Source organism: Stegodyphus dumicola, chromosome 1 (genome assembly GCF_044657685.1).
Source record: "Stegodyphus dumicola isolate Sdum_Otavi_A_Nest chromosome 1, ASM4465768v1".
Classification (NCBI taxonomy): Eukaryota; Metazoa; Arthropoda; class Arachnida; order Araneae; family Eresidae; genus Stegodyphus; species Stegodyphus dumicola.
Window position 1 is genome coordinate 138,673,788 of NC_140768.1, and position 25,020 is coordinate 138,698,807.

General features: G+C 32.8%; 2 non-coding genes across 2 annotated transcripts; one reads left to right on the plus strand and one right to left on the minus strand.

Moving 5' to 3' along the window:
* Positions 1-15,437: 15,437 nt before the first annotated feature.
* TRNAT-UGU (transfer RNA threonine (anticodon UGU)) lies at positions 15,438-15,511 on the minus strand. Its single transcript has one exon. It is a non-coding gene; the product is annotated as a tRNA-Thr (tRNA).
* Positions 15,512-16,766: 1,255 nt separating this feature from the next.
* TRNAT-UGU (transfer RNA threonine (anticodon UGU)) lies at positions 16,767-16,840 on the plus strand. The gene has a single exon. It is a non-coding gene; the product is annotated as a tRNA-Thr (tRNA).
* The last annotated feature ends 8,180 nt before the right edge of the window (positions 16,841-25,020 follow it).

Below are 25,020 nucleotides of genomic sequence, written 5' to 3' on the forward strand. Positions count from 1 at the left end.
TAATGCCTCAGTGGCTAAAACTTTGGAGCACTGGTGGTTTATCTCAGGTTCTGTACTCGGCGAATTAACGAGTTTGTTCCATTAGCTTTGAAAATTCTACCCAAGTGCTTTGTTGATCTTACAGAGTAATTTTGTCCATTAGAAAGCCATTTATAAAAGTATATCATCCTATTGTCAAACAAAGCACTTTAGAAATTTGCTCTCATAAATAATTAGCCACCAAATTTGTATTGCTGTATGCTATTTAATTTCCTTCCATAAAATCCTGAAAATTGCAATAAATGACGGTCATTAGAAAGAGAAATTATGTTTATTATTTTCTCCTAACCACTTTTTATTTTTCACCAACAAAAATAATTTTCATTCTGCGCTTGGATTATAAAATTCAATTTTAATATTATTCCAATAATTTTTTTAGTTTAACAATCTCGAAAAACAATGCGAAAGGGAAAATATACAAAATTATACAAATAAAAATTTTAATTTGGAGTTTTGAATTTGACCTGTTTACGAAAATCTGAATTTTACATATTTTCATCAATTCTGAATTAATTCTGAATGAATGAATGAGTGGTGTAGTGTTGTATATAGCTTCGCCAAGAATTCTGGACATAATGTTTTTTACAAAGTTTTAGATTTAACACATTTATGTAAATTTAAAAATTAAAAAAAATTAATTAAAAATTTTAAAAAAATAATTAAAACTTTTTTCATTAGATTTGGGTTGAATTAAAAAAGTTTTCATTAGTCTAATAACTTTTACTTCACAGAATTCAAAAATAGACTTAAAAATTATGTATTTTATTGTAAATTCATAATTAGCAAGAGCATATTTCCACAAGCAGAAATGATCTACATCTTTCGTGCAGAAAAGGGATACGAATATAACCTAATAAAAATGCGGATCAAGAACAATTATTCATCATCCCCAAGAACTTTTCATTGCGTCACGCTTCTCATCTCCAAACAGGCTTTTAAGCAGTTGCAACTTCAAGAGGTTAATCATGGCCTTGCTCTTTATTTAATCTGCTCCATAAAATATTCACTTTCCTCATCATTTTCGAGAGCCAGGGAGCGAAAGAGACTGTTCGAGAGAGACAACCTGGTTTGTCGCCGTGGATTTCCTAATTTAATTCCTATTCTTCTTTAAAGTTGACTTGGAAAATGTTCCTCATCGCACTCTGACGGTGGCAACGGAAGCCTCAAAATTAACTCCGACATTATGTGCAAGAGTGGTGTAGTCTTGCTGACTTGCAGCATGACGACGAGCATTGGTATCTATATATGATACTACATATACATAATACTTTCGATGGAAGAGCTTGAAGGTAATTGCAAACAGGGCACTTTTATGTGAAAATCTCAGATGGTATGTGTTCATATAAAATTTCTTTTAAAAAATAGAGCACTTATTTTTCACTTGCGATAATATATAAGTACCAATGTTATTTATCATAATTCTAAGATTTGGCATAATGCCTTTCTGGAACACTTCGAAAAAAATGTTATACTATTTTTGCTAAAGAATTCCATACTTTCACAACATATAAAGTTTTTACCATTTCACTTAACAGAAATTTTACTTTAAGTCATATGAGAAAGCGATCCAGTAAAACATTGCTTTACTGTATATTGACTAGCTGAATCTTTTCTTAATTGATTAAGTGCTAAGGTCTCTGCGCAGCATTAGTTTACGGTGAAAAAATATTATACCAATTTTTTGCTTCCATTTAGCATTGCTATTTCAAACAGATCATTTTAAATACGTGATTTGACATTCTATTACTCAAACTGTCAAGAAGTCGCTCATAAATTAGTACACCTATTGCAACTGTTCCGTTTAAAGCTGTTGATTAAACGCAGATATGAATGTGAGAATAATGTGACAGTATTTTCATTTTTATAATTTTTAATATTTTTACAATTTTTTAAAGTTCGATTAACCTATTAAAATGGTTGCTAAAATTTATCAGCTTCCTAAAATTTATCTGAAGCTTGCTTATCATAAAACCATTCGAGCAATTTGATTCCTTCTAATGTTTGAGAATGACAACAGGGAACTTGTTTGTTTGCAGACAAAATAGCGCCATGTAGTGAAAACGCAATGTGCGTTCTCTGGTTATGGGAAACAAAATCTCCGAAAACAGTTCAGAGGCGATTTGAAATTGTACCTGATTGTTCCGTTGTTGGAGGATTGTTAAATGTAATCCTCCACCAAAGGAACAATCAATTAAAAGATGACGAAAACCACGCGGAAAAAAGAAAGCACAAAATAAGCCTGTTTGGGGCTGTTTGCTCCAATTAATAGATGACTAAAACAGTTTCGAAAGACTGCATATTTTTTCACAAAGGAAGTTCAGGCAGGCCAAGCGTCAGTGACGAAAATTTTTCCACCCTTCGAGATGTGTTTATGCGAAGTCCCAGTAAATCCATTCATCGTTCCAGCTGGCAAATAGGAATTTCCAGATAGACTGCTCATAAAGCTGTTCAGAAATGGTTGAATGACTGCGTATAAATTGCAGATTTGTCAACAAATCAAACCTAATGATCGAGTGGTTCACAAAGAATTTTCTGTAGACATTCTTCGTCGTGTCAGCAATGATGCCAATTCCTTCAGAAGATCGTTCTCCTGTGACATGATGTGGAATTTCCTTGATGAAACATTCCCAGATTGCTGGATTGGTAGAGGTGGACAGATTTCATGGCCACACCTTTCCCTAAATGTAACATCACTTGACTTCTTTTTCTGGGAATGCTTGAAGAACCACGTTCATGTTGCTCAGATGCAGCATCGGAGAATTAAAAAATCGAATAGACACAGAAACAGCTACTGTATGTCCTCAACAAGTGCTTAATAACATCTGGAAGGAAATCGAGAACACATTCGATACTCCCCGAGCAACTAATGGTACTCATGTTGTATAATATAAAATATAAGAAGTGCTAAACAGAATCAGTCAGTTTTCCTTCTACCATTTATTCTGTATTATTTAAATATATCTTTAAACGTTATTTTAAACGTTTACAAAACTAAACTGCATACTATGCTATCGTATGTAATAATAATAATAACAAACTATTTATTTATATACACACAAAAAAAATCTGGGAATACCTGCATTCTATCATATGGAAATTTTTTTGAAATTCAATCGTTCCCATCTATGTATGTATCTTTTTCTCAAAGTGTACAGTTCGAAGATCACGTAAATCACGTACTCGTGATTTTGGAAGAATATTTTTCAGAAATTTGTTGGATATGTGTTACTATCCGACATTACGAGCAATTTTTGCGAAATTGTATTTCAATCTTAACCTATGCCCGAAAGTAAGAAAACAACTTTAAAAAGAAAATTTATTTCTTTGGAAACGAAAATACAAATTTTTAATCATTTGTTAAAAAGTGGAAAGAATTCTTATATTGTAAAAAGTCTATATTTAAATAATGTGAGAATGAGAATCATTAAAAATATATATTATTTTTAAAAGTTTGTCGAACGCATCCCTGTACTTTGTACAAAATTGTTAGTTTCGTATAACAAGTGTCACACGACCCGGTAAAAGCGCCCGTTTGGAAATAATATGAAATCTGAAAGCTTTCAAATTTTATTTTTTGCCTAACATTGAAAAGTTGTTATTATAATTATTTTAGAAAGAGTTGTTATTATAATTATTTTAGAAAGAGTTGTTATTATAATTATTTTAGAAAGAGTGATAGAAATTTCCTACTTAGTATGCAGATGAAGAAAAGACGATGATTACCATAGGTTTTTTTTTTTTTTTTTTTTTTTTTTTTTTTTGTGTGTGTGTGTGTGTGTGTGTGTATGTTTTAATAATGCGTGCAGAAGGAAAAAATACCTACAGCTTTTAAGAAAACAATACTGTCGCGTATTTTATTTATTATTATTAATATATATGTTTTCTTTAATTTACAAATTTGTTAAACAAATCTGGTATTTTAAAGAGTAATATAATATTTCTGAAAGCTGTTATCATTTAATGGCATAAAAAGAAGTTAAAAAGAAGTGAGCGAGCCTTTACCACTAGTCCCTTAACCTGTACTTTACTTGGAACACACAGTTTGTTCGCTAATCTTTAAAAGTTCCCACCGAAAAAAAAAGGAGAGGGGGGGGGACTAATTTCTCTGTAGTAGTGAGAGTAGGTATAAATCTATTACAAGAGCGGAAAAGTACCTAAAATATTTCTATGACATTTAATGACAGCAGTTAGTTTTTAGTTAGTAGACACGTAATAAAAATAATTTAAACTGTAAAGAAGTTTTGTTTTCCTATGTTAGGATCAAAATTTATTTATAAAATTATTTTATTATTTGACACTGTACTTTTAGGATTATTACTTTGCACCGAAATGGATTAAAAAAATATACTGTCCTTTTTTTAAATTCTAACAGAGTTTACTCATACGCACTCTTCGTTAAAACTAAACACTGGAGACTAGATAGACAATGCAGCGATATAAATGACAGCATCAGCAGATAATATTTTCTGTCGCTGATTTGCCTTAAACTCCAATTATATGGATTTCAGACGTTCGAAACTCCGGTGGTACGAATCATTTATTATCTCTAGGCTAACTAAAATGAGGTGCAAACATTTAACAACAAACTGCATTACTAATTTTAATTTGATATTTGGTCTGAATGATGAAAATAATGTGTTGTCTCCATTTTAATTGAATAGATAAAATTTTTGTCCTTCATTTTTTTAATTTTTTTTTTTATTTTTAGTCCAAAGGATCTTTGTCTCTGAAGGCTGTATCACTTCTCAAATCATTGCCACCAAATTCTCTCGCCCTTTATTATATTTGAAGAAATTAAATAATAAAGAATTTGCATAAGTGTATGTATGCTTCTCGCATTGTGATAAAACAACGGTACCTAGAGCCATCCAATTTTGAATGACGTAATCCTACTGCGAATATGGGCATCTGAAAGCCGAAATTTGAAATCTGGAATTTTTTTTATGATCGATTTCATATTTTGTAAAACTTTAACGAATTTTTGATTAACAAACTCAACGATTTAAAAGCGAGCAATAACAAAACTATACCGGGAGGGGAACCTTTTTATCTCCATCACGCGGAACTGTGTATCGGAAATTCTAAAGATAGGCTCATTTTAAAATTATTTTGTGACATTATTGTTGAACTGAATTTTATGGATTAAGTTCAAAGAAGATGATATTTAATAAATAAAGGTAACACACAAAACGTTAAAGAAACGCCCCTTTGGACGTAATTTAAAATATGAAACGTTTCAGATTTTTTATTATAATTATTATAATTATTTTGTGACTAATCTCGCTTATCTGATATCAAAGCAAGTACACGAAATTCGTCGTGGCAAAAAGGCAAGCCTACGCCTTTCGTATAGTACAACTTTGCTCAAATCCACCCCAAATTCTGAAACAAGGCAACCAGGGGGGAGTCTTCCACCTCTCTTCTCCTACCACCAACCTCCTAAGAGAACTTTCAGATCACCGTATATTTACAGTGCCTCCAGGCCGCACAAACACTATACATTTACAAACATCCATGCCTTCTCCGGAATTTATTTGAACTTCTCCGGAACTTTGGAGGCACTCTAGACTTATTAAGGTTGCAGTGAAGGGTAATTAAAAGCTATGCTTTAAATATTTATGTACATTATGATATATAATATGTTTATATGTTATGTCTTGTTGCACAGTCGAAAAAGATGGTTGTGGGTTTAAGGTTTGTCTTATTTTTCTCTACCAAAATTTTCATCTGGTAAAGTGTTGATGATACTTGATTGATAAATACAAAATGTTCTTTACATTTACATAGCTTACAGCAGAACCCTGGTTTAAAATTATTTTCATCAAAAATTAAGATGCAGTCTACAATTTAATGGCGAATTGTGATTCGTTTGTGTCCATCTGTTTTTTCTCGAAATTTTTTATACGTAATTTCGATGACAATATATCCGTAGGAACTTGATGCAGGTATTTTTTGCTATTTAATATGAAATGCATCTGATAAATACTTAGCTTTCACTCAAATTAATCATTGCAGAATTTTGATTCCCTCACATCGGACCGAGCACGGAATTAATAGTTGAAATGAATGTGTCTTGGAAATTCTATCGTAAAATGATGAATTCGGTCTGTTTTTCAAAAATTGTGCAATATATTTAGCTATCCTTAATTTACAAAAAATGATGAATGTTTTATGGCAAAAGTTTTAATTCTTAATTGTTAGTAACTCTATTATTTCAAGTCATTATCACACCGGAATTTGCAACCAATAGTTGTTTAAAGGATGTAGAGACATTAGGAGTTTTTTAGAAGCCGGAGAGATGAAAAATTAGCAACCGCCTTCGCCGGGAATCGAACCATGGACCTCCGAAATACCGGCCCAGTGTGAACCACTACACCACGAAGGCACGCTAGAAAAGCGGCAGAAATACCTTACATACTCCCCTTTTAAAGGGCGACTGGGGTTTTTCGGGAACCCAACCGTCAAATCCTGGGTGTGGAGAGTCATCATCCCCAACACTTTTAGTTCGGGCGCCACTGTAGAGACATTATAATTTTTTTGGAAGCCGGAGAGATGAAACATTAGCAATCGCCTTCGTCGGGAATCGAACCACGGATCTCTGGAATACCAGCCCAGCGTGCAGAACCACTACACCATGAAGGCACGCTAAGAAGGTGGGAGAAATACCTTACAAGGAATTGAAAGTAATCGTTTACTAAATTCCTAAGAATAATTTTCAAATGTGCTCAAGAGTTATAATTTTCCTTCTTCGTGATTTTTACGTCTTCTCTAGACAAGGCTTAAATAAAATATATGAAAAACATTTTTTATTTCTCTATTTCAATCAAATGCCCTAACTTAAAAATGAAGAATCATTTTAGTAATAATATTCTTGACTGTATATGACTAAAAATTAAATCTTGAGGTTTCCAGTATGAATTCAGTTGGAACTATACAAAAATGCGAAAATTTGAAAGGAAACACACTGTACAGAAATGCCGCAAAATTAATATAAATGAAACTGATTACATTCAGTTTGCTTAAATTTCTCTCTGATAATTTGATTTTAATTATGCTATTATTTGCAGCTCAATAATTACATGTTTAGACATGGACAAGGATACTTTGATATCCAAAAAGTAATTTTTTCCTTTATAGTGAATTTTATTAAAACCGTGTAGTTTTTTTAAAAAAATTTTTATCTTTTACAAGTGTTACACAATATATTCACTTCACGAAGAAAATGTTTAAATTCCTTGAACGTACAGATAGTTTTCCTAATGAACTAAAATCCTCCTAATGTTGAATTTTCTTTAGTGCTAAAGCTAGCATTCTTTCTTTCTGTTTATTGTTTAGATACACTTGTTATTATTTTCCGGAAAGATAAAAAAATTCTATATCCTCATGAATAGAATAAAAGAAATTTATTAAAATACAAAAATTATCCAACTTGCCCAAATATAATTCTTTCCTCGTAAAATATCCTCCTGAAAGCCTATTCATTTACATTCTCAACTAATGTTTAACATTATAAACATAACTCTTCCTTAATATTTCAACTAAGCATAGTTATTTAATTTTTCCTCAGGATATGGTATTTAGACTATTTCATTATCTGAATTATCGAAATATCAAGCTCGGTTATGTCAGGCCGTCCACATGCATACGCCTCTTCTTCCTTCTACAACACTTTCAAAAATGATAATTAGTATTTCAAGAGGAGAAATGTTTACTAGAGTCAGTAACGTACGTAGATAAGATAGCATTATTCACAAGTCCATAACATACGTTTAAAACTTTCTAAAGAATGAACTTTGCCATAGATAGCAAACGTCATTGCACTGAAATAGAGAAAAAACGCATTATGTTTTTTTACAAATTTTACAAATGCTGAAAATATATTTACTTTCGCTGATATGAAAATATCTATGCCTTTCTGGGCGATTTACCTGGGTGTACTGCAAAGTTCGCGTGTGTCACAGTTGAATGAAATCAACAATGTACAGACAGTTGAACAAAGTTTTCCTCTTTCAGCACCAAATTCTTCAGAAGGAAGTTTTACTCAACAACATTTATAAGGTATTTCTTCCGCCTTCTTAGCTGCACTATGCATTCCACCTTAGAACCGGGAATGGGAAGTTTTTTGTGCCACTTTTCCCTGAATATATAAGGCTCATTTTTGTGTTACTCCCTTTCCCTGATATTCTAAGCACGTGCTTATACTGCTTAATTCTTAATTCAGCCCTGCCGAAACTGTGGATGTAGTCGATTGTGATATACTACTGTCACACGTGAGTTACAAAACGGATTATCACATAGATTTCTTCCGCATCAGGACAGCTGGACATATTAATTTTTACAGAATATACCCCAAAAAATGCTGAGTTTGCCTCTAATTAGGTATGCAAGAAATTTGCTGTCGGTTACTCAGTTTGTTGCTGTGAATTTTAAAATGTTTGCGGACTTTTGATTAACTCTGTATGATAATCTAAAATTGAATGCAACCTAACGTTTACTAATCTTATGTTAACGGTGCAGCTGATATTAAACAGTCAGAAACGAAACAATGCTTTGATGGTTTTCGTAACACTAACATCTTTATTCGAATTTTAATTTAAAATCATCATAACTTTTTTTAATGTTAAGGCTAATATTAATAAGTATTAATATTTGTTATGACAGGACAACGATATTTAACAGGATTATAATTTAAGATTGTTTCTTATATCTTTTAAGATACATATATTCTGTGAAGAGAAGGAAAACGAAGTAAAGCATTTGAATAAAAACTACTTTCTTCCCCAAATGCAATAATCGTTATCAAATTTTCCGTTAAATCGTAAATCCTTTATTGTTTCGACACAGTGTTTTCGTACATCAGATTCTCAGTTACATTCTTTCCAACCATACGTAGGATTGCTTTAAAACAATTCACTGTTCAGATAAAAGTAATCTAATTATATAATAAGTAATTAATAAGTTGCATTGTTTAGTTAATTTCAAGGCTTTCCTTGCTTTACATTCCTTCAGTCCTGTATAATTTCGTACAGTTACACAGTTTTGGATAGCACAATCATTTTACTGCGCACAGCCCTAGTTTTCTTTGAATTAAAGCATATCAAACCTTGACTGAATTGTTTCTAAGTCGATACTATTGTTTCTGAACAGTTGTACGATACTGTTGTCGATAGATTTAACTACCAGTCGTCCTGATTTTCAATGATACTTGCTACGCAGAACATTGTATGTCTACGCAGAACTTTTACTGTTCCTAAATTCCAAAGTGTACTGATGAAGGCGGAAGATGCGTATTGAGGCAATGAAAGAAAGATGCCAGAATTTCAGATCCATTCAGCTGAGCGCTTTCATGAAAATTGGGAGTTGCTTATATCTAACTCAGAGTACAGACTGGATTCTTGGACTTTCGCGTATTCATCCACTTGCTCTAACAATGTTTTCTCTAGGACTGCTCAGACATTTTTTTTATTCAAAATTGGAAACTAATTTTTAATTGCCTTTTGGGATGCTCATTTGGCTTAAATGACGTTCATTAGTAGGAATTTTCTACTGCTGGCTTGATTAACCGAAAGTTAACGAAATCGGTACTTTTATTTAATAGTTAGTAAATACATCGTCTTAAATTTATTGCATAAAACTTTGATTTGATATTAATAATTGAATGAAAATTTGCTTTCTATAACAATGGGAATATGGAGTAAATAGGTGTGTTATATAGATTGTTTCCTTCCAAGAATTAATGAAAAATTGAATAGCGATAATATCTTTCCGATTTAAATAACTGGTCATAATAAAAATTCTTTAGGAAAATAAACTGAATATCATTTTTATTTTTGATTGCACATTCTTGTGCCGTGATGTAGTTTTCACTGATGCATGCGGTTCATCCAGGAACTACAGTTTAATTCGCTTCACAGAATGTATTTCTCACATATTGAAGCTGTAAGAGACATTTATAAATCCGTAATGTATTCTCCCATATAGATTTAAGAATCATTATTACAATTCGTCGGTTGTAGCTGGTCTTTTCGTAATGTCAAAGCTTTAGTCAGAATTCAATATTTTTTACCACAGTGTTGTTATTGAGAATATTATCTACTATTATCTATTTCTCAGACATTTTGGGGGGAAGGGGAGGATGTTATGTTCAAAATTGCCACCTTGGCCGCTACAGTGATTAGCGAGGTGGGGGGGCAGGGGCCCCAAGTTGTTGTCCCAGATACGAATCCCGGCGAAAGCTTTAATATTTGTAAGAGTGTAGTGTCTTTTTGAAATGAAGGCACTTGAAATACACAACGAGCTGAAAGTGTTTTTTAGAGGCTTGGTGGTAGGTGTAGGAGAGACTTAGCTCTATCCATCGGAGAATTCCCTGTCTAACTGGAGAAGAAATGGTCATAGTGTACTATTCAGTTAGAAGATACTCCAGACTTACGGCACCTCAAGCACATGCCAACGACAGATGCTGTACTGCCCTACTCTCCACAATAATTTTCTTAGACTTGCTTTGATCTTATTGTCAGACAACCGAGGTAAGTCACAAAACATATTCAGAACTATATATATAACACTAAATTTTACTCTCCTCTGAAAATGCGTATTCTGCATGAGGATTTTGTAATGAAATTAGTGGCTGTAGATCCAACACATAGACGATTACGTATTAAGACCAAAATATACGCATTTCTAGACTGGATTTTAAGATGAAAATATACACATGTCTAGACTTCCGACTCTGTTACCCGTCAACTCAAAGCCTTCGAACTTCCTAACCCCACACCGTGCAGTATATGCACGTGAGCTTCATTCTTTCTTTTGAAACTTCACAGATGTATGTTTGGATTCAAAGAATATCTTTACTCGTAGTTATTTCCTTTCCTCAACTCTTTCATTTTATTGGCGTCGATTTCTTGATGTATTTTATCTTTAATCATCCAAACGTCAGTAACAGTAGAGTTAAAAACAGCAGCGGCTTCATTTGCCAAATCCCGTCTTTAGAGTTCGTGAAGCAAGCACAAGGCAGAGACAAAAAATTCTTTGAACGCTTTTATAACATGAAGCTCAGACTCACTTCGAGGAGGATTCATTTGATTTATGGCTTAACGAATGAGTTTTAAGTCTCAAAGTTTAAGTCTTCTGTATGTAGTTTGTTACCCTTTGAAGTATTTGCATCGTCACACCTCATCGTTGATGAAGCCAATCGAATTCATTATGAGTCTTCGAAGCTTCTTTTAAAAGCGCAGAAAATAGTTAAATGCATACCTACGTCTCAAATTTTTGCCATACGTTTCTAAGTGTGGGGTTTTATCTCCATTTTGTTGAAATTTTTCGATGAATTTACCTTTTAAGTAGATTTTCCTTTTTCTGTCTTTTTCACATTCCTCATTTTATCAAGTCTTGCGGAGCTAAATGTTCTTCAGAACGTGTTTCTCAGCTTGTTCTTGATATTCTTGTTTTTGGATTCTCTTCTTGGTGGGCACCAAACATTTTATTGCTTTCTCAAAATGGAATATTCTTACGCAGCGTTCTAAAAATTTTTAGCGACGTAACCCGCCTACACATATCTAAACTTTTAGTGACTTCATGCATATGGGTTCTTTGAAAAGAAAAGAAGCAAGGGAACAAAACTTAATTTTAGAGGAAAGAATAATTTAAATAAATATAAATAAATCTATATTGTTTTAGCAATTAGTTGAATATTGTGAGCTAATTCGTAATTACATGAGGATAAAAATATAATTAAAAGTTTCTAAGTGAGTACTTCAAAACGTTCCGCACCTCAGCATTTATTATCTTCCAACATAGGTATGGGTTGTGATCTACATTTCGGAAACGACTGCTGTAAAAAAGGTCCTCCTTTCTTATATAAAAATGTGACGTTTCCTTCATATCACTCTTGATAATGGCTAGAATGATGCACGCGAAAGGTTCATAATTTTTCCATTTAGTATGATGTATATTTAGCTTCCGTTATTCCCCTCCCTTTTATTTTCTGTGTAATTGAAGCCAATATTTCTGCAACGGTAATACTTTTACACATTAACTCATTAAAATCTTTGTTGCTAAAATGAGACTACGTTTTTTTAGTGATTATTGAACTTATCATTAAAAAACTTATATTTATATTTATCATGCCCTCTGGTTGTTTCACATTCTCTTCATGATACAGGGTCAATCAGAAAACGAATGAACCGATTTCACTGGGTATATTTTATTAAGGATAGGAACTTTAAACTTTTAACCAGGCAAGGGCTATTCCACTTGTATTAAAATTTTATTTCATTTCCTATATGCAGTCAAGAGGGATTGTAAGTTCTAGCGTGAGTTATGGTTACTTGCCAGCTCTGTAAAAATGACTCCTGGAATTTTTTTTCAATTTTTGCTGCAAACTTGAGGTCGCACAGGACTTATTCTTTTGCACACATATCCACTGTTCTTAAAACTTTCGAAACCACAGCCGAATGTTCACGAACTAGAAAAAGCAAAACGCTTCACACCAAAATGTCAAGCAACTGAGCGTTTAGAGTTGCCATACATCCAAAATATCCAAAACACGAATAGAATATCCTACTAATAATTATTCAAAATTAAACCGAAACTTTCAAGTGGTCAGCGATTCGTTATGTAAAGACCGAGCACTACTCAATAAGATTTGGAAATGGGGTCACTCGTTTTGAATAACCTGTATTATAAAAGTGTTCCATGGCATTAAGTCACTGTATTATTTGCATATAATTAACACTGCTCACTCTCTCAAAATCTTTTGGGTGTTATAATATCTACACTAATATCTCTACAAAAATTATCTTTTTTCTTTATACATTATGCCCTTTTTTACACCTGCTGCTTCTTCGAAATTACGTAAGCTGTTTTAATCAAATTCTTAAGGTCTTTTGACATGAACGTGTATTATACATTCGGGAAATTTATTCTTCAGAATGTCCCATTTTGCATTTGTATCGTTCATTTAATAAACTTTATAAAAATAAAAATCTTACCCATATAAAATGGTTTCTCTGAGAATAAATTCTATTCTATTATCTCTCCATAATTAATTTTACTGCGTCCAGGTATTTCTATTAATTAACTAAAGGATTAACCGGATTAATTTCAAACCTCATATCATGTCTATTAAGATTCGACATCATTTTTCTCTACTGAATTAAATTTTCTTTCGTGGTTTTCATAAAAAAATACCTTATTTAAATCACTTTACTCCACCTAATAACTCAACAAATTCGATATAATTTATATTCTTCTGTATTCAATGTCAACACGGTATCCTGACTTCATTTTACATTTTATATGAGAAACATATCAAATACTCTGCCATCCAGGAGATTTTATTTTCATTCACTTTCAGCAATCAAAAAATTCAGCCAGGATTCCACTTGCCGGACTTGTTCCACTTTCCCTCATATCTCCCCTTTCGCTGAAATGAAATCAGTCGCCGCATATTATTCCGAGACCTCAACCAACGAGTGGCAAGACCACGGAACAAGCAAGACCTGCCTTCAAAGTTGTTCGCCTTTCCCTGTGGGAAAAATTCTGGGACTCTGCCCGTCCTTCCTGACAGCAGCCGAACTCGCTGATAATTTCGCCGCCTAATTAGTGAATCCTCATTAATAAACGCCAAACCCCTAGACCTTGTTTTGCAGCTGCGGTTGTGGCGCGGTGGGGGACAGAATTCGTAGATTTCGGATGCAACAATTGGTGAGGGAGGCCAGGTTAAAAATTTCAGGTCGCTGATTAATTTTCTACAAGCTGATATGTGGGCTCATCATTTGGGGAGCTGGCTTGTAAGCATGGAACTAATGTTCAAAAAGTTGGGGATCAGTTTCTTTGTCTTCTGGTGTTTGGTATGAATCAATTATAGAGATATTTGGCTGGAGCTTTAATATGGATGTAAATGAAAAGTAAGCTCTGAGCGTTTTATTTATTACATGAGCTAACTAAAGGGACACATTTTAAAGGTATATTTGGGTAAGTCCTCTTTTCGTTTGCATGCAAGATAACTGGTATTTAAGTAAACCTATTGGAATGCTAAAGTTATGCATACTTGAGGTACTTAAGACAAAACAATATTTCTATAACGCCCGAGATTATTGCTGTAAGAAGACGAACTCTAAATAAAGAAAACAGTTAATAAGCTTGCTTTTCTTCATAATTTTGTGAAATACGCAAGCGCATGCTTTATCATGACTTTATGCTATCTATCTATATATATATATAAAGAAAAAGTCTGTGTGTTTGTCCTCTAATAATTCAGTCACTACTATAGCTACCGTCACCAAACTTTGTACAGTTCTTTTCTGGGTCCTAGAATAGGTCGACATCCACTTCTTTTCTTAAAAAAGTAGCTAAAATCAGAGATATTAATTAAAAACTCGGAAAAACGATCATTTTCGCCCTTATTGTTCCGAGTGGCAACAGTCTCCCGAGCTGGAGATAGTAATCTGCTTTATTTTCAAAGTTGTTGCCACTGTTCGCTTTTAAATCCTAGAGTTTGTTAATAAAAAATTTCCAATTTTTGCGATGAAATAAAAATAGCATTGCCAAATTTTAAACACATTATTCCCGATTCCAAAAATTCGTGGGAAGCCATTTCGACTATTCCCATTTTCGTAGGACTTTAATCGGCCTAAATATTAATTAAAAACTCTAAAAGCGCTGATTTTCGCACTCATTTTTCCGAGAAGCAACAGTCTCGCGCGTTGGAGATAAAAATACTTTATTTCGAAACGCGTTGATACTGGTCGCTTTCAAATCGTAAAGTTTGTTAATAAAAAATTTGTAAGTTTTACAAAATCTATACATATAAAGAAGAATGTCTGTTTGGTCCGCTTTATTGATTTCTGATCAATTATGATAAATTTTTTGCCACATTCGGTCGACTAAAATTGAATGTAGGTGAAATATTGGTGGTATTAATACCTGAGATTTTACGGTTATTTGATTAGAAAGAGGAAAATCATTAAAACTTGCGTGCCATTGTTTCTGATATAATGAGAGAAAATTAGTTTATTTTTCTATCGAAATTTTTTATGTGGGTTCCCTATCGCACCAGACGAAAAAATGTATGACTATGAATCGTATTTTTTGCATCGTTATTAGAGAAGGTTTACAATATATATAAAAGACGTAAATGTCCTCGTTGAAAACTCTTAACAGTATTACAGTTCGACTGTTATTCTTTAGCGTCTGGTATGTTAGCCACTTCCTAAGAAAAAGCGTTAACCTACTAAGCTTCGTAAGCTTTCAGATTGTTATCCTACAACTATATACCAAAAAAAAAAAAAAAAAAAAGAGAGAGAGAGAGAGAAACACGCCGAAGTAAAACATAAAGTGAGGCTGTAGAAACATTAGGATATTTTTGGAAGCAGGCAAAATGAAAAATCAGCCATCGCCTTCGCCGGGAATCGAACCACGGACCTCTGGAATACAGGCCCAGCGTGTAGAACCACTACACCACGAAGGCACGCTAGGAAAGCAGGAGAAATACCTTATAAGGAAATTTTAAATTATGTCCAAGGTGGCGTTTTTGAACATTTTTTTTTGTTACATTTTTTATTAAATATCATGTTCTACGTACTCAAACAATAAAATTCAGTTCAACAGCAGTATTACAAAATAATTTTAAAATGAGCATATCTTTAGAATTTCCGGTACAGAGTCTCGCGCGCTGGAGATAAAGACGTTTTTTTTGGGGGGGGGCGGGTACCGTGTTGCCATTGCTCCCTTTAAAATCGTTGAGATTGTTAATCAAAAATTCGTTGAAGTCTTACAAAATATGAAATCGGTAATAAAAGAAATTTCAAATTCACATTATCCACATGACCATATTCTATGGAAGATTGCGTTATTCAAATTTTGATGGCTAATCTTACTAATTGATGATGTGACGTTGTTTTATCAGAGAAACATACATACATTGATGCAAATTCTTCATTATTTAATTTCTTTAAATATAGTACAAGGCGATAACATTTGGTGTCAACAATTTGAAAAGTGATTCTCCGTTTATAGTTTTCGACTCAAAATGCGACAACGAAATTAATAGCATTATTATGAAATTAATATTATATATACTGCTTTTATTTATATATTAGCTTTTATTTTTATTAGCCCTAAGGGGCAATCTGCCCTAAAGGACTATTAATTTCGTTGTCGCATTTTGAGTCGAAAACTATAAACGGAGAATCACTTTTCAAATTGTTGACACCAAATGTTATCGCCTTGTACTATATTTAAAGAAATTAAATAATGAAGAATTTGCATCAATGTATGTATGTTTCTCTGATAAAACAACGTCACTTCATCAATTAGTAAGATTAGCCATCAAAATTTGAATAACGCAATCTTCCATAGAATATGGTCATGTGGATAATGTGAATTTGAAATTTCTTTTATTACCGATTTCATATTTTGTAAGACTTCAACGAATTTTTGATTAACAATCTCAACTATTTCAAAGGGAGCAATGGCAACACGGTACCCGCCCCCCCCAAAAAAAAACGTCTTTATCTCCAGCGCGCGAGACTCTGTACCGGAAATTCTAAAGATATGCTCATTTTAAAATTATTTTGTAATACTGCTGTTGAACTGAATTTTATTGTTTGAGTACGTAGAACATGATATTTAATAAAAAATGTAACAAAAAAAATGTTCAAAAACGCCACCTTGGACATAATTTAAAATTTCCTTATAAGGTATTTCTCCTGCTTTCCTAGCGTGCCTTCGTGGTGTAGTGGTTCTACACGCTGGGCCTGTATTCCAGAGGTCCGTGGTTCGATTCCCGGCGAAGGCGATGGCTGATTTTTCATTTTGCCTGCTTCCAAAAATATCCTAATGTTTCTACAGCCTCACTTTATGTTTTACTTCGGCGTGTTTCTCTCTCTCTCTCTCTTTTTTTTTTTTTTTTTTTTTTGGTATATAGTTGTAGGATAACAATCTGAAAGCTTACGAAGCTTAGTAGGTTAACGCTTTTTCTTAGGAAGTGGCTAACATACCAGACGCTAAAGAATAACAGTCGAACTGTAATACTGTTAAGAGTTTTCAACGAGGTCATTTACGTCTTTTATATATATTGTAAGCCTTCTCTAATAACGATGCAAAAAATACGATTCATAGTCATACATTTTTTCGTCTGGTGCGATAGGAAACCCACATAAATAATTTCGATAGAAAAATAAACTAATTTTAATATATATATATATGTATATGCAATGACACATCTAAAGAATGTCAAGAGTTTAAAATACAAGTCATTAACTGATATTTTTATGCTTATTGAATATCTTGAATATCTCAAAGAAATATAATTCGTGAACTGAAGAAATTTTATGTAATTTTAAGAAAAGAAAATTAAAACAAACTAAAGAACTAGCAGACAATAGAAATAGAAGATTCATTAACTGCATTTTTCCTGATTTAAGTTTGTATTTTTACATACTAATTTTGCCTCAGCTAAATTTTAAGATGTTATTTGAAATAAGTATGTCAAACTACTTTGAAACTGGAGAAGGGCCAAAATTTGATATCAGACGTAATAAAGATGGAGCTCCGAATCTTACTAATTGATGAATAAAGTAAAAAACACATGGTAACTTGAACTGAACTTGAAAACATTCATCTGTTCATTTGCATGACATGAAAACCCATCAAATTGCGGCAGTAGCGAGTCAATTTGATTTACGCAGGTGAATATGAACAGCGATTTAGCTCTCTTTTTTTGGCAACACCTAGAATCTCTGAAACCTATTTCCATTAACGTAATCCTGCAGAGAATGTGTTATATTTCCTTGGTGATGAACACGGAATAATTGGCCACATTTTCTGGGGGAGAGAAATTGTTTCTGTTTACCCTTTCCATAACATAAAGGGTGGCGGTGGCAACGCCGCGCGAGAACTCAGCAGCAGCGCGAGAAAACACAGAATGTTATTGGATAATTAATTTCAGTGTTGATTTTAATTTATCTGACGGAGGTATGTATGTATGTATGAGTGTGTGTGTATATAAATAGGCTAGCGCACTTTTCGCAGCCAGCCGCACATAAATTACTCGAGAACACATGAGCGGGAAAAGCATCGCCGCGCCATTTATTGATGGTCAATTTTCGGCTGATTCGGCCCTTTTGCGGAAGCGAGTTATGTACTTTGGCAATGAAAGTGTTATTAAGCCACCGCTTTCCGCTTCTCTATGCAAATAGAGGCCGGCCGACAGAGGGCGCTGTGTGCGAGGGAAAGCCGCAGCGGTCAGATTGAGAAGTGGAGAATAATATTTTAAGGAGAAGTGAAAATTTATTTCGCTGGTACTAATTGGGAAATCTGAGATATTTGGGGGTTGAATTGTTTCGCCTGGAACAATTCAAATGTTCACCTTCATTGAATTTTTGCTTATTAATAACAGCTTAAGTATCTTATTTACCTAATAATAAAGTAATCTCTTTACGTAGAAATAAGATATGAAACTTTAGCTATTTGATGTACATGTTATTTGCCACATGCAAATTAATATATTTAAAGCTTTGAACATATTTTGTTCATTATGTTTTGGATTTAACATGTGACGCGTAAGAATTTAAGAATCTTAAATTAGTAAAAAGTGGCTGAAAACTTTGCAGTGTTATTTTTAACATAAATTGATTAGTTACAGGTAACAAGGATTTAAAGTAGTCGAAAAAATAAATCATATAAAAAAGCAATTGTATCTGAAATTCAAATTTTTGTTCCTCATTAAATATTATTAAAAAAAGGTGGGGGAGTTTTAAAGAAACATTTAATGACAAATTCTTAAAAAAGTGCTAAAGCAACGTCTCTAATGAAATTCAAATTCTACAAATTCCTTTCTTTCCAAAGTGATTTTCAGAGAAATTTTTTTGATGAACTTTCATTCGATAATGTTTTAATACATAAAAAGGATTTTGTAGTTCACTTTTATGAAGTCTAAATAGCATTTCTGCTTTAAATTTATAAATGATTAAAATCTTGTGAATTACCAATTTTATCTGTAAGATTATGTGTATAAGAGTTACTAATTTGATTTTCATCGCAATTATAGAGATTTGATAAATAACATATGTCTTCCTTTTTTCGATTTTCATTAGTAAAATATTAAAAATAATACGAAATCGAATGAAATTATTCCAAAATTTTATTTAATTTTAGTTCTTAGTAAGCTTAATATTTAGTTCGTTAATCTTAATTTTAGTTTAATATATTTTCCATCAAAATCAAGTTATAACTAATTTAATAACTCAAATATTTGCATTTTTTAAATCAAATTTATCAATTCAGAATCTTTTTTCACATCACGTCGTAAAAAACTTTCCGATTCTTCATATTTTAAAACTACCAGTTATGATATTGTTGCGTTTTTCTTTTCTGACACCAGTTGTTACGTAATTTTCTTCCTTCACGTTCGTTTGCGGGGTTCGCGTGGATTTGGAGTGAATGACGACGATACTACTTGATGAAGTATCGAAACATACTTTATTGGCCAGTATTGTCAGGACAGCTCCAAAACATGTTTTTACAGTCGTCAATGAACTACTATAAACACGCTGACACGATCAGCGACACAGCCTCCAGGTTATCAGGCTATTACGGTGGAGATAGCTTCACGGCAAAGCACTAGAGTACAGCTCCCGACTCTGCTTGGTTCGGAACTCCACGTACTCTCGAGACTGTCCACGCCACAACTCGCGATGCCTTCGACGATACACAGAGCACAGCTCTTAGACTCTTCGGTTCAGTCGTTCCCGGAGCTCTTCACGCTGTCTCGACGATGCACTAACCGCGATACATTACGAGACTCTTTCGGTGCACTTGACGACACACTCGGCACTCGCTGCCCGGCTGTCAACTAGATCGACTCCGCAGGGATTGACTCGCTAGACGAGACACCAACTCGATGCTGACTCTCCGCGTACCAGCAGGGTTTTTTTAGCTTTTGACTGGTCTCCGAGAACATTCTGGGCTAAACCGGTAAGAATTCGTTCCAGAAGGTTTTCCATCCGATCATGGCATATCGCCAATTTTTGTCGCCAAATGGGCGATATCTCACCAAATGTGGCAACCCTACCATATCTTGCCATTTATGGCAACCCTAAACCTGCTTTGCGGGGAAGCCATCTTACCGCGCCTGTACATTTCGTAACAATATAAATAATTCAATATTTTATGAGCACACACCAAATTAAAAGCGAAATGAATTCAAACTTTAATTAAAAAAAAACAAAATTTTTTTATAAAGCAAAATTTGTATGCAAATTAAATTAAATAGAGAACTAAAAAAAATAACCAAATGGGTATCCAAATATACATGTGTATCGTCCGATATATCAGTGAAAAAGTGTAAAATTTCTTCCCTAAACATATTCAGGAATACTTTGAAATAAACTGGGTGAATATTTAAGAAATATAATGAACAATAATTTGCGTGAGAGTGTAAAATACAACTATTTTATTACGATAGGAGGATTCATAAAACGCGGTATTCTTCCAATTATAAATGCACTAACAGAGAAACATAAGCAAATCATAATAATTACTTCACCAGATACTGACTTTTATTAATTGAGAAATATATTTTGTAATCGTGTATTACGATATTTAATCGATCTTGTATTGTGATAATTAATAACCTCTGTTCTACCTTAAAAAATGTCTGCAAGAGATTAGAGATTTTTAATTAATGAAACGCATGTAAATATTCTTGTATAACTGAAGTTTTATGCAATTAAAGATTTCTTAGCCATAATCAAGTAGTCAAAAATAAGAAATTTATAGTGACATATATTTTTTGCAGGAAATGTCATAAAATATTTTTCAAAAACTGAAAAGTGTATCTCATTTCTTGACATGCACATTATTTACCTAACTACTAGTACTAGTGCTGTACTTGTTTGTTAAAGCCCACCAGCGGCAAAGCGGTAAATTGCTGAACACTGGCAGTTCCGACCTAGGTTCCATTCCAGATAAACAGACTGGCTGCATGGCCGTTTTTATGGTTTCCTCACGTGTAACGCGTATACGAGCCATTTTCCCTTAGAAAGTCCTCCACTGAGGCATCCCTTAGATATATAGCCCTATTGTGCTGGCCCCTAATCTCAATAAAGCAAAGCAAACTGAATCGAATCTCGGCGAGCGGGCTGGCTGCATGGGTGTTTTATTTGGTTTTCCCCATATTTTACATGTATATGAGGCAATTTCTCTCAAAAAATCCTCCACGAAGACATCCCTTCTCTTAGACAAATGCCCCCTGAGTGTTTTTCCATGATTAAATAAACCAAACTACGTGTTTACTAATTAATTAATACATTTAATTAAAGAAATTAATACATTTTAAGATTACTAGCAGTTCCCTTTTATATTCGCTCAGAAAAAAATAGTAATAATAATAATAATAATACAAAAACTTATCATTTTCCAGACTTTCTTTTAAAATAAGCATTTTTCAAGAAGATTTTACGTTTTACTGAATGAGAATTTTATGTTTGATATTTTCAGCACGAAACAAAATTCTGATCCACCAGAATTAGAAAACATCATGATATCTGTTGAAAAAAGAACTAATATTTTAAGTATCTATTCTGCACAATCATTTGTTCCTCAGTTTGTCTAAATATTTTTTATTTCATCATTTCCTGTTCTTGAAAATTGACCAAGTAATAATCTCTCAAGAATAGGATCAGTGAAGAGAAAAATCAGAAAAAGAGAAATGAGAAACGAAAACATCAAAAGAACTAACTGGACGCTATAATTTGAACCCGAAGAATCGTCACCTGAATGTAATCTTACATGGTATCGTGATAATGGCTATCAATGGCAGCGCTATTATATCGTCTGCAAATTGAGCACATTCGAACACTCCGTCCGAAATAATGACCTATCCCCTTCTCTGTTACTTTCGAATTTATAAAAAAGAAAAGAATGCCAAACTAATTCTTGAAGAATAAAGTTTCTTCCTTCTTTTTTAATTTAATCGATTCTTTAATATCCTTTGAAATCGTTGTTTTACGATCGGTTCAGAAAACATAAAACGTGTGTGTTGTTTCAGGCTGCATCATGTCAAATCAGTGTAAACATTTTAAGAGGTTTTCTTCAACAAACATGGAGAATGTTAAGCGTTTTAAATTACACTAAAATTTTATAAACAGGATCTATTTCAGATAAATATTAATTGTAAAACTAAGCAATGGTGTTATGTGCAAAAATATGTTATCTGTTTTTGTATATTCTGTTTTAATAACAGAATTATATTTTCTTTCTTCCTTTATTTTAATGCTTTCAAATAACCACTTTAAAAACTGGAGAAAATTCTGTCTTACATTAATAATAGTTTTACCCCCATTTCTGTCCATCTGATTCATTCGTTTCAATGAGCAAAACCTTGAAGCAGCTTTTACTGTCTACAGTGTTCTTTTGATTTAACGGTTCGTGATCTGTTTACTTTGACTATCGTAATTCGATTCTACTTCTCTGAAAGTTTCCGTAAAGGTATGTACATTTGTTATTTTACAAAAATGTCAAAAAATGTTTCGAAAAACTTTTAACACTTAAATAAATAAAAGATTTACAAAAATTTAATGAAAAAATAAATATAAAACAATAAAAATAATTTTTCATGAATAATTCCTTCGAAGTACTTTAATTAAACTTTAAATTTAAATAAACGAAATATTAAAGTATCTTAAATCAAATAAATAAACAATTTTAATGAAGTTAATAAAAGTTTAAAATAATAACAAATTAAATGAAAACATCAATTAACAACTATTGCAAATAAGTTTGAGGAGAGATACTTAAATAACTTAGTAATGAATTATAACATACTGAAAATTATTATTCGTTCTTATATGCAAGTTCTATGAAAAATAATTTTCTTTTCGTGCCATAACAATCATCTGCTTTTATTATATTTCCGCTACAGTCACAGTTACATTAACCCGACGAACATTTTTAATAACAACCTTTCATCACAGTTACATTTTATGCATTTTCTATAAAACGGAGTCAGTAATCATTATTTTATGCAATTTAACCTGTGCAACATTTATCTGTAAGATAGATTCCGTTTAACGTTTCTGACACAACACAGAATGTGTTCAGAGAGTCCTTGTTCGAGCTGATATGTTCTGTTCTCATAGGAAAATAAAAGAATATTAAAAAAAAAAAAAAAAATAGAAAACGACTTTCATTATATCAACCACTATGCAGTCAGCTTTCAGAAAACAAGCTTTTCCATCATGCAAAGCGGGCAGGGGTTTGGACAAACAACTGGACTTAATAACTTGCTTCCTAAAATGTCACGAAAAGCGGTTAGAAGGTAACAATTTCTGCTTCAACGCGCACGAATTCTAAAAGCCGGGAATACGGTGGGGGGAGGAGAATAATGTGGTCTGGACCAGGTACGGTTAGATACCACCGTTTGACACTGCAAAACGTCACCTTGGTGGGAAAAATGAACATCTGCTGCTCTGCAAATTTTTTATCGCGGAATAGACATTTTGCATGCACTTGCAACAAGTGGACTGTATTTTTTCTGTTGAATCAAAATAAAATTTATCATTTTATTCCACACGACCGCAAAATATTTCTACGCATAGATGGCAACGCCATAAAATCTAGTTGTATAAGATAGTAGTAGTTTTTTTTAAGTTGATATGAATGTGGTAAACGCTATTAGCTCAAAAGAGCTGTTAGACTCGAAATTCGATTTTGCGTCGAAACATTATAGATGCTTCGTTTCACTTTTCACTCGAGTCTGTTGCCATTCTGCATAATGTAATTCTGCATAAAGAAACCTCCTGCTGTAGATTAACAAACTTATTTATTTGAAAGGTTCTTAGCAGATCTTAAGAATATTCATTCCTTACTTTTGAATCGTATTAATTTAAATAATGAAAATGCATTTAATTCATAAACGGGCGTATTAAAAAAATCTTCTAAATTTTCATAGACGTATTTTTTATTAATTTTTGATCCAAAGGGGCAATTTGCCCAGAAGGACTATTAATTTCGTTTTGGCATTTTGCGTTGATTCACTACAAGCATTACTTCACTTTTCAAATTGTTGCCACCAAATATTATCGCCCTGTGTTATATTTAAAGAAATTAAATAATAAAGAATCCGCATAAATGTATGTATGTTTCTCACATTGGGATAAAATAACGGTACCTTGAGCCATCCAATTTTGTATAACGTAATCCTCCTCCGAATATGTAATTTGTTTTATTATCGATTTCATATTTTGTAAAATTTTAACGAATTTTTTATTAAGAAAACTCAAGGATTTCAAAGCGAGCTGTGGCAACGTTGTGCAGAAGAAACATTTTTATCTCCAGCGCGAGAGACTTTGTATCTAAAATTCTTAAGATATGCTCATTTTAAAATTATTTTGGAGTATTGCTCTTGAACTGAATTTTATCGTTTAAATGCAAAGAACGTGATATTTAATTTATAAAAGTAACAAACAAAATGTTAAAAAAACGCCTCTTTGGACGTAATTTAAAATCTGAAACCTTTCAGATTTTATTTATGATTTTTAATTAATAAATTCAGCAAATCGTAGCAGCACTGTACGGCATGAAACAATTTTAACTCCAGCGCGCGAGAGTGTCAGTCGGAAATTCTAATGACATTCTATTTTTTAAATATTTTTTTTTACTTTGCCGTTTAATTCAATTTTATGTGGTGATATTTAATAATTAAATTTAACACGCAAAACATTAATAATAATGTGGTGTCGCGTGGCCCCAACTTGCCCGCAACAGTAGTAGTGACTGCTGTGAACTGCAAATTACGCAAACTCTTAAGAAGGGTTTAACTCCCTTTTTATTCCACTTTAGAAGTTACAGATGCGTTCACTTGACGCTCACAAACTACGCCGACCCGGCGGTTAAATAAAAATAGAAAAGTACAACTAAAAATAAATAACAGGATGAATAATAACGAAGTCACTACCTACGAGGCTCTATAAACGT